Genomic DNA, 6,595 nt, shown 5'->3' with positions numbered 1-6,595 from the left:
AGTACGTTAAGAGCTCAGTATCTGACTGAGAGAAAGTAGTGTAATAGTATTCATAGGTGTGACAGGGAACATTTTAGGAGTAGAGAAAGTCAACTCTATGTACTTGAATTCTTACAAGTCTTGATATCACTGCAAGTTTTCTGCCTTCAAAGCAGCTTCAGGAACGATCAACAGCAGCCCTGGAAGCTGCCTAAAAATGAACAGGAAGGGGCTAGGCGCAGTGGCTCACAGCTGTAATCCCAGCACTTTGGGAGGCTGAGGAGGGTGGATCATGAGGTCAGGAGATGGAGACCATCCTGGCCAACATGGTGAAACTCCATTTCTACTAAAAATACAAAAATTAGCCGGGCTTGGTGGCGGGCCCTGTAGTCCCAGCTACAGGGGAGGCTGAGGCAGGAGAATTGCTTGAACCCGGGAGGCAGATGTTGCAGTGAGCCGAGATTGCGCCACTGCACTCCAGCCTGGTGACAGAGTGAGACTCCATTAAAAAAAAAAAAAAAAAAAGAACAGGAAGGAGAAGGAATGTTCACCTTCCAGAAAAACAAAAAGAGATGAAGAGTGAGAGAGAGAAATGAGAAATGAAAGGAGAATTGGTATGGTTTGGATCTGTGTCCTCACCCAAATCTCAGGTCAAATGGTAATCCCCCATATTGTATTTGGGGCCTGGTGAGAGTGATTGGATCACGGGGATGGAATCTTCATGAATGGTTTAGCACTGTCTTCTTGCTGCTGTTCTTGTAATAGGGAATGAGTTACCACGAGATCTGGTTGTTTAAAAGGATGTAGCACCTCCCGCATCTCTTTCTTCCTCCTGCTCCCACCATAAAAGACGCCTGCTCCAGCTTTGCCTTCTGCCGTAAGTAAGACCTCCCTGAGTCCTCCCCAGAAGCAGATGCTGCCATGCATCCTGTACAGCCTGTGGAATCATGGGCCAATTAAACCTCTTTTCTTTATAAATTACCCAATCTCTAGTATTTCTTTATAGCAATACAAGAGTGGACTAATGCAAAAAATATATATAAAATATGTGCTGTTAATAAAGATTTAAATCAGAGCAGACAAATGAGAAGTAATTGCAAAAAATAAAAAGGTATAAGAAGATATATGAATGGGTTGTGGTTCCCCAAAAAGATATGTCGAAGTCCTAATTCCCAGTATCTCGCTCAGAAGGGTCTTATTTGGAAATAGAGTCTTGCAGATATAATCAGCTATCATACTGTAGTGGGGTGGGTCTTTAATCCAATATAACTGGTGTCCTTATAGGGAGAGGAGAAGGCAGACACCTGAGGGAGAAGGCCATGTGGTGATGGAGGCAGAGACTGAAGTGCTGCAACTTCAAGTCAAGGAGTGCCAAGGATTGCTGCGAACCATCAAAAGCAAGAAAGACACAAAGGAGGATTCTATCCTACAGATTAGAGAGGAGAGTATGGACCTGCTGACAACTTGATTTTGAACTTTTAGACTCCAGAACTGTGAGATAATAAATTTCCATTGTTTTAAGCTACCCACTTTGTGGTACTTTGTTATGCAGGCCTAGGAAACGAATACAGAAAAAAAAGTCATACCGTATCTCATCAAATCTGATACACCATTGATTGCAAGATGCCCTGTTATATTATACACCTTGAAGAGATTTTAAAAAGCTGTCAATTTGCTGAGAGCGGTGGCTTACACCTGTAATCCCAGCACTTCGGGTGGCTGAGGCGGGTGGATCATGAGGTCAGGAGTTCGAGACCAGCCTGGCCAATATGGTGAAACCCGGTCTCTACCAAAAATATGAAAATTGGCCAGGCATGGTGGTGCATGCCTGTAGTCCCAGCTACTTGGGAGCTACAGCAGAAGAATCACTTGAACCCAGGAGGCGGAGGTTGCAGCGAGCCAAGATCGTGCCACTGCACTCCAGCCTGGTCAACAGAGCGAGACTCTGTCTCAAAGAAAAAAAAAAAAAAAAAGAAACAATGCCAATTCAATTATGGCACATCGTCAGTTGTAAGATGCAAACTAATTTAAAGATGTTAAAAAAAAAACAGTATCTTAGAATCTATAAAATATGGTACCTCGATTCTATCAGCTCAGTCAAATAATAATGTTTGGGTGAGTGTTAACTTGTGCATCATCTAAGATGCCAGGTACCTTGAAAGTACTTCCCACTTGGTGTCTAAACAGACATCAACCCAAACTGGACATTGTCGATAAGTAAGATATGTAAAATGATACCAAACAGGTGTAATCCATTTTAAGGTAAACATGGGTTGTATCATGTGGTGTTAATCTTTACTTCTAGGGAATATCAAGCCTGGGAAAAAAAATAAAAATTGAATGAGCTGTTTCTTCCTTCTTCCTTTTAAGTTACTTCTGTGTTGCTTGTTACCATAATCATGGCTTTCCTTTTGTATCCTCTTAGAATCCCTGACTGTCTAGGCTAGTGGTTCTCAACCTGACTGCACATCAGAATTAGTTTGAAAACATTTTTTGAGAATTTATTCCTAAAATTCAGAAGCTTGGTAACACACTCTGTTGAAAAAATTATGGAAAAAGATTTTCTCATACATTGCTAGTAGTAATACAAAAAAAATCTGACAATACTCATGGAGAAAAATTTGATAATATCTATCAGAATGCCTTTCTACCCAGAAATCCCACTTTTAGGAATTTGCTTCCACTGGATTACAGTGCTATAAATACAAAAAGAAAACAATTCTAGGTAAAAAGTTTACTCACTGTGGCATTGTTTGTCATTTTAAAAAAAATGGAAATTATCCATGTCTATCTACAGGAGGCTAATTGAACAAGTTCTACTATAGCCACACAATGGAGTACTCTTTTACACTAGAGCTATACAAAAAAAAAAAAAAATGAAGACTTCTGAGAGTGAATATGGAGAGAAAAAAAGCAAGATACAAAAGAGTATGTTGCCATTTGTATATATCTATCTTACATAAATATATAATTATTTATTTTGTCAAAAAAATAGGAAGGATATACCAGGAATAAATATGAATGTTTCACTCTTTGGGGTCAGAGGAGAGGAAATCGGTGGTAACACAAGTTGGGAGGCATATAAGGCTTCTCAAAGTACAAATTTTTAATAGTTTTGAGGGTTTGGGGGATGTATAAATATTTTATGTATTCAAAAATAAAATTGTATCAGCAAGGATGGAAAACAAATGCTAAAATGTAACTCAAACAGAAACAAATTGACCCAACTGTATATTAAAATAACACAACCTCATAGGAAAGAAAAGAATGATTCAAATAACTCATGAACACATTTTTCTTAATGTACACCTTTAGTGAGATATTTTCTCAAGATAGAAAGAAGAACATGACTTAGTAAGTTTGTTGATTATTAAAACTATTTTGTGTATTATAATATACAGCAAATGAGCAAATACATTGGTGTTGTCAGGATTCAGGGTTCACACTGCGGGAGAAACAGTATGTAAATGTGGAATGGGGAAGGTAAGGAGAAACCCAGAGATATTGGATCTGAAATGGAGTCATCAGCACGAACTCATGATTTCAAAAATGTATATATTCTCTGCCGCCTGAAGAGACCCAGAAACAATGTCACCTTGAGGCACTGAACATATTAATATCAAGATCTTGGTTTTGAAATACTACTCACTACTCACTACTGAAAGCAAACAATGTTTCCTGGAGAAATGGCTAATTCCAGATTACAGAGAGATAGTGTACAAGGTGAACCCTAAACATTCTGTGTCAGAAAGCTAAGGAAGTGCCCAGAGAATGATAAATACAATCAAAAGAACAAAGCGGCAAGCACGAAAGGCCAAATATGAGATAATTTGGGAATTTAAAAAAATGAACATAATGGATTGTAACACATTGAATTTTTTAAAATTCTTGAGCCTGTAGTGATACTGGAGGAAGGAGTCTTTTGTGTACACAAGAATGCCAGAAAATAAATGTAAAAGGGATAATAAAATTAGGAAATGACTATTTTGCAATCTCTAATGTGGTTCAGACAAAGGTCATCAGTGCACGCTAAAACTACTGGGTGAAAGTGTATTGGAGAACACGATATTCACATAGTATCAAAATGTCATCCCATCGATTACTTATTAATTATAAAGGAAAAGCATAACTTCAAAATGAAAAAAAAAAACTTGACAGGTAACCAAAAAAAACTTGACATCTTAACCAGGTAACCAAACATGACACAAAACACACAGAGGCCCCTGATGTGATGTAATTGAATGTACACAACAGCACTTGTGCAGTTTTTCTGCCGAAGACATTTAATCTAAATCTAGTCATGAGACACAATCAGACAGATTTACAGAAATTCTCTAAGACAAGCCTTAACTCTTCAAAAATGGCAGGTTAATCAAAGGCAAAACATAGGTGGAAAACTGCTTAGAACTTAAGAAAGACAGTACAACTCATGCAAGGTGCGGGATCCTTGATTAGAGTCTGGATTTTTAAAATCAGCTAAAAGATACATTACTAAACAAACAACCAAACAAACAAATCATTTTGGGACAACTGAGATAGTTTAAATGTTGACTTGTTATATTGTTCACTGTAGTGCGGAACTTTTTTTTAAACCCTATTTCAATCAGATGATATTATTCATATGCAATGGGTATCAAAGTTTTAACGGCCAAGCATTATTAATACAACAAATAGGTCTTCTAAGCATTTCATGTAATATTTTTAAGCTTATTAGAGTTTTTTATGTCATAATAAGGATACTGTTTCAAATGTAGAGATTATTTTTCCTTTGGTAAAGATGAAGCCTGTGGTTTTTATAAATTCCCCTTTTCTCTCTCTGCCAATCAACTGAAAATAATTGTTTGACAGCTAGTCAGCTCCACAAAAACCTGCCACAGAAAGTGAATTGAAAAGTTACAACGACAAATAAACCCAAGAAAAAAGTAAATTAAAATAATTCATACATATGAACGGATACCTTAGTTTTTTTAATCTCTTCTTCTGTTGTAATAATTAGCACATGGCCTTTTATATGACAGATGCTTGTCATTTCTCAAGACCCAGCCAACTAACTAACAGTTAGTAGGATTGACTCAGAAACAGGGGACAACACGAAAATAAAGTTCCCAGAACTTGAACTATGACAGAAAAGTGGTGATCATTGTGCTACAGGATCAGCGCTTCCAATGATAGGTGCCACACCCCAAAGTGTGGTTAAACAGTGGGGATGGCAAACACCTGGTGGTCATGCTGTCTCTCCTTTCTCTACACCCACAACAGACACTACATTCTTTTTCATTGGCTTGCACCTTTGCCTCAGCATTTTCTTCAACCCAGTACTCAAAGTCACCACCGATAGTCAGTTGAAAATGCATTTCCTATGAAATAAGAACTGCAATTTTGAAATTCTTCTTGTTTCACATTAGGCTAGAGTGGCAAGAAGAGGAGGGGCTCTATCACCACAGCTTTGAGAGAAAGCTTGCTAGGCTAGCAACCACGCAGAGATAAATAACACTCAACAGCTGTTAAACTAGAAAGTGAACTAAAGTAGAGAAGAACAGCAAAAACAATTTTCTTCTACATCGCATCTTGTATCATGACCTCAATATGGCAAGTGCTTACCTGGTTGCAAACTGAGCAAAAGCAAAAAAGCTGCCCCACTTCACAAAGATAAGTTGCTGATTGAGATATCAGAAAACAAGTCTGAACCAGATGGCTACAAAGGTGTTATTTCAAAGTTTTCACAGGGCTGGTGGTATCTGCTAACCTGGGGTGTTTGGAATAAATTCAAAGGAATTCTTCATTGTGGTTGCTCTATCTGAGTCTTTTACAAGCAACACCTATGCTTCCTCACTCTCTGAAATTCTACCATTATTAATTTTTTTAATACTAGGCTTTTAGGCACTAAATAGGGTACACCATGAAGCAGTTTGAAATTTTATTGAAAATGACATATTTTTGAAAAATGGTTGTGCAGTATTTTTTATTTGCAAAATATTTTTGTTACAAACATCCTAGCTAATTATCCATCCTAGTTATTCAGGGACTAGACCACCCTTACATTACATATATGACAAATGAGAGAGGTAAGTTCAGCTTAGTGAAGTTAACTTTGCATGCCTCCTAGCCAGTGAAAATCAAAATAATTTGCCCTACATTGTATAGTAAAATAATCACCTGGCCATGATTAAAACCCTCAGTCTCAGAAACTCTTGCTCAGTTCCCTGAATAATTCAGCCCTTTTTTATAAGGATTGTGTTGTTTCATAATACATTTATTTTTCTTGAAAAATTAGTCTCCTATAGCAAATGCATAGTTAGTCAAAACTATAATTGTTGACTATTTAGGAAATAGGGATGCCATTTATTTATTTTATATCTTCCATTTCTCATAGTCCCAGCATTACCATTTCTTTCTCCATAGCTTATAAACATGACCAAGAATCTCTAATTTTATGAAATCTCTTGACCTTATGTCCCCATTAATATACTAGTTTGCTGCTTCCTCTTTTTAAACTTTTTGACAAAATAACCTATACTCACCATTTTCATTCTGGCACTACCCAATCACTCCTTAGCTCACAGAAATTTACCTTCTGTTCCAACCAATTAATTGACATGTTCTATCAAAGTGCATT

Source organism: Nomascus leucogenys, chromosome 18 (genome assembly GCF_006542625.1).
Source record: "Nomascus leucogenys isolate Asia chromosome 18, Asia_NLE_v1, whole genome shotgun sequence".
In the NCBI taxonomy this organism is placed as follows: domain Eukaryota; kingdom Metazoa; phylum Chordata; class Mammalia; order Primates; family Hylobatidae; genus Nomascus; species Nomascus leucogenys.
This window is presented reverse-complemented; position numbering follows the sequence as displayed.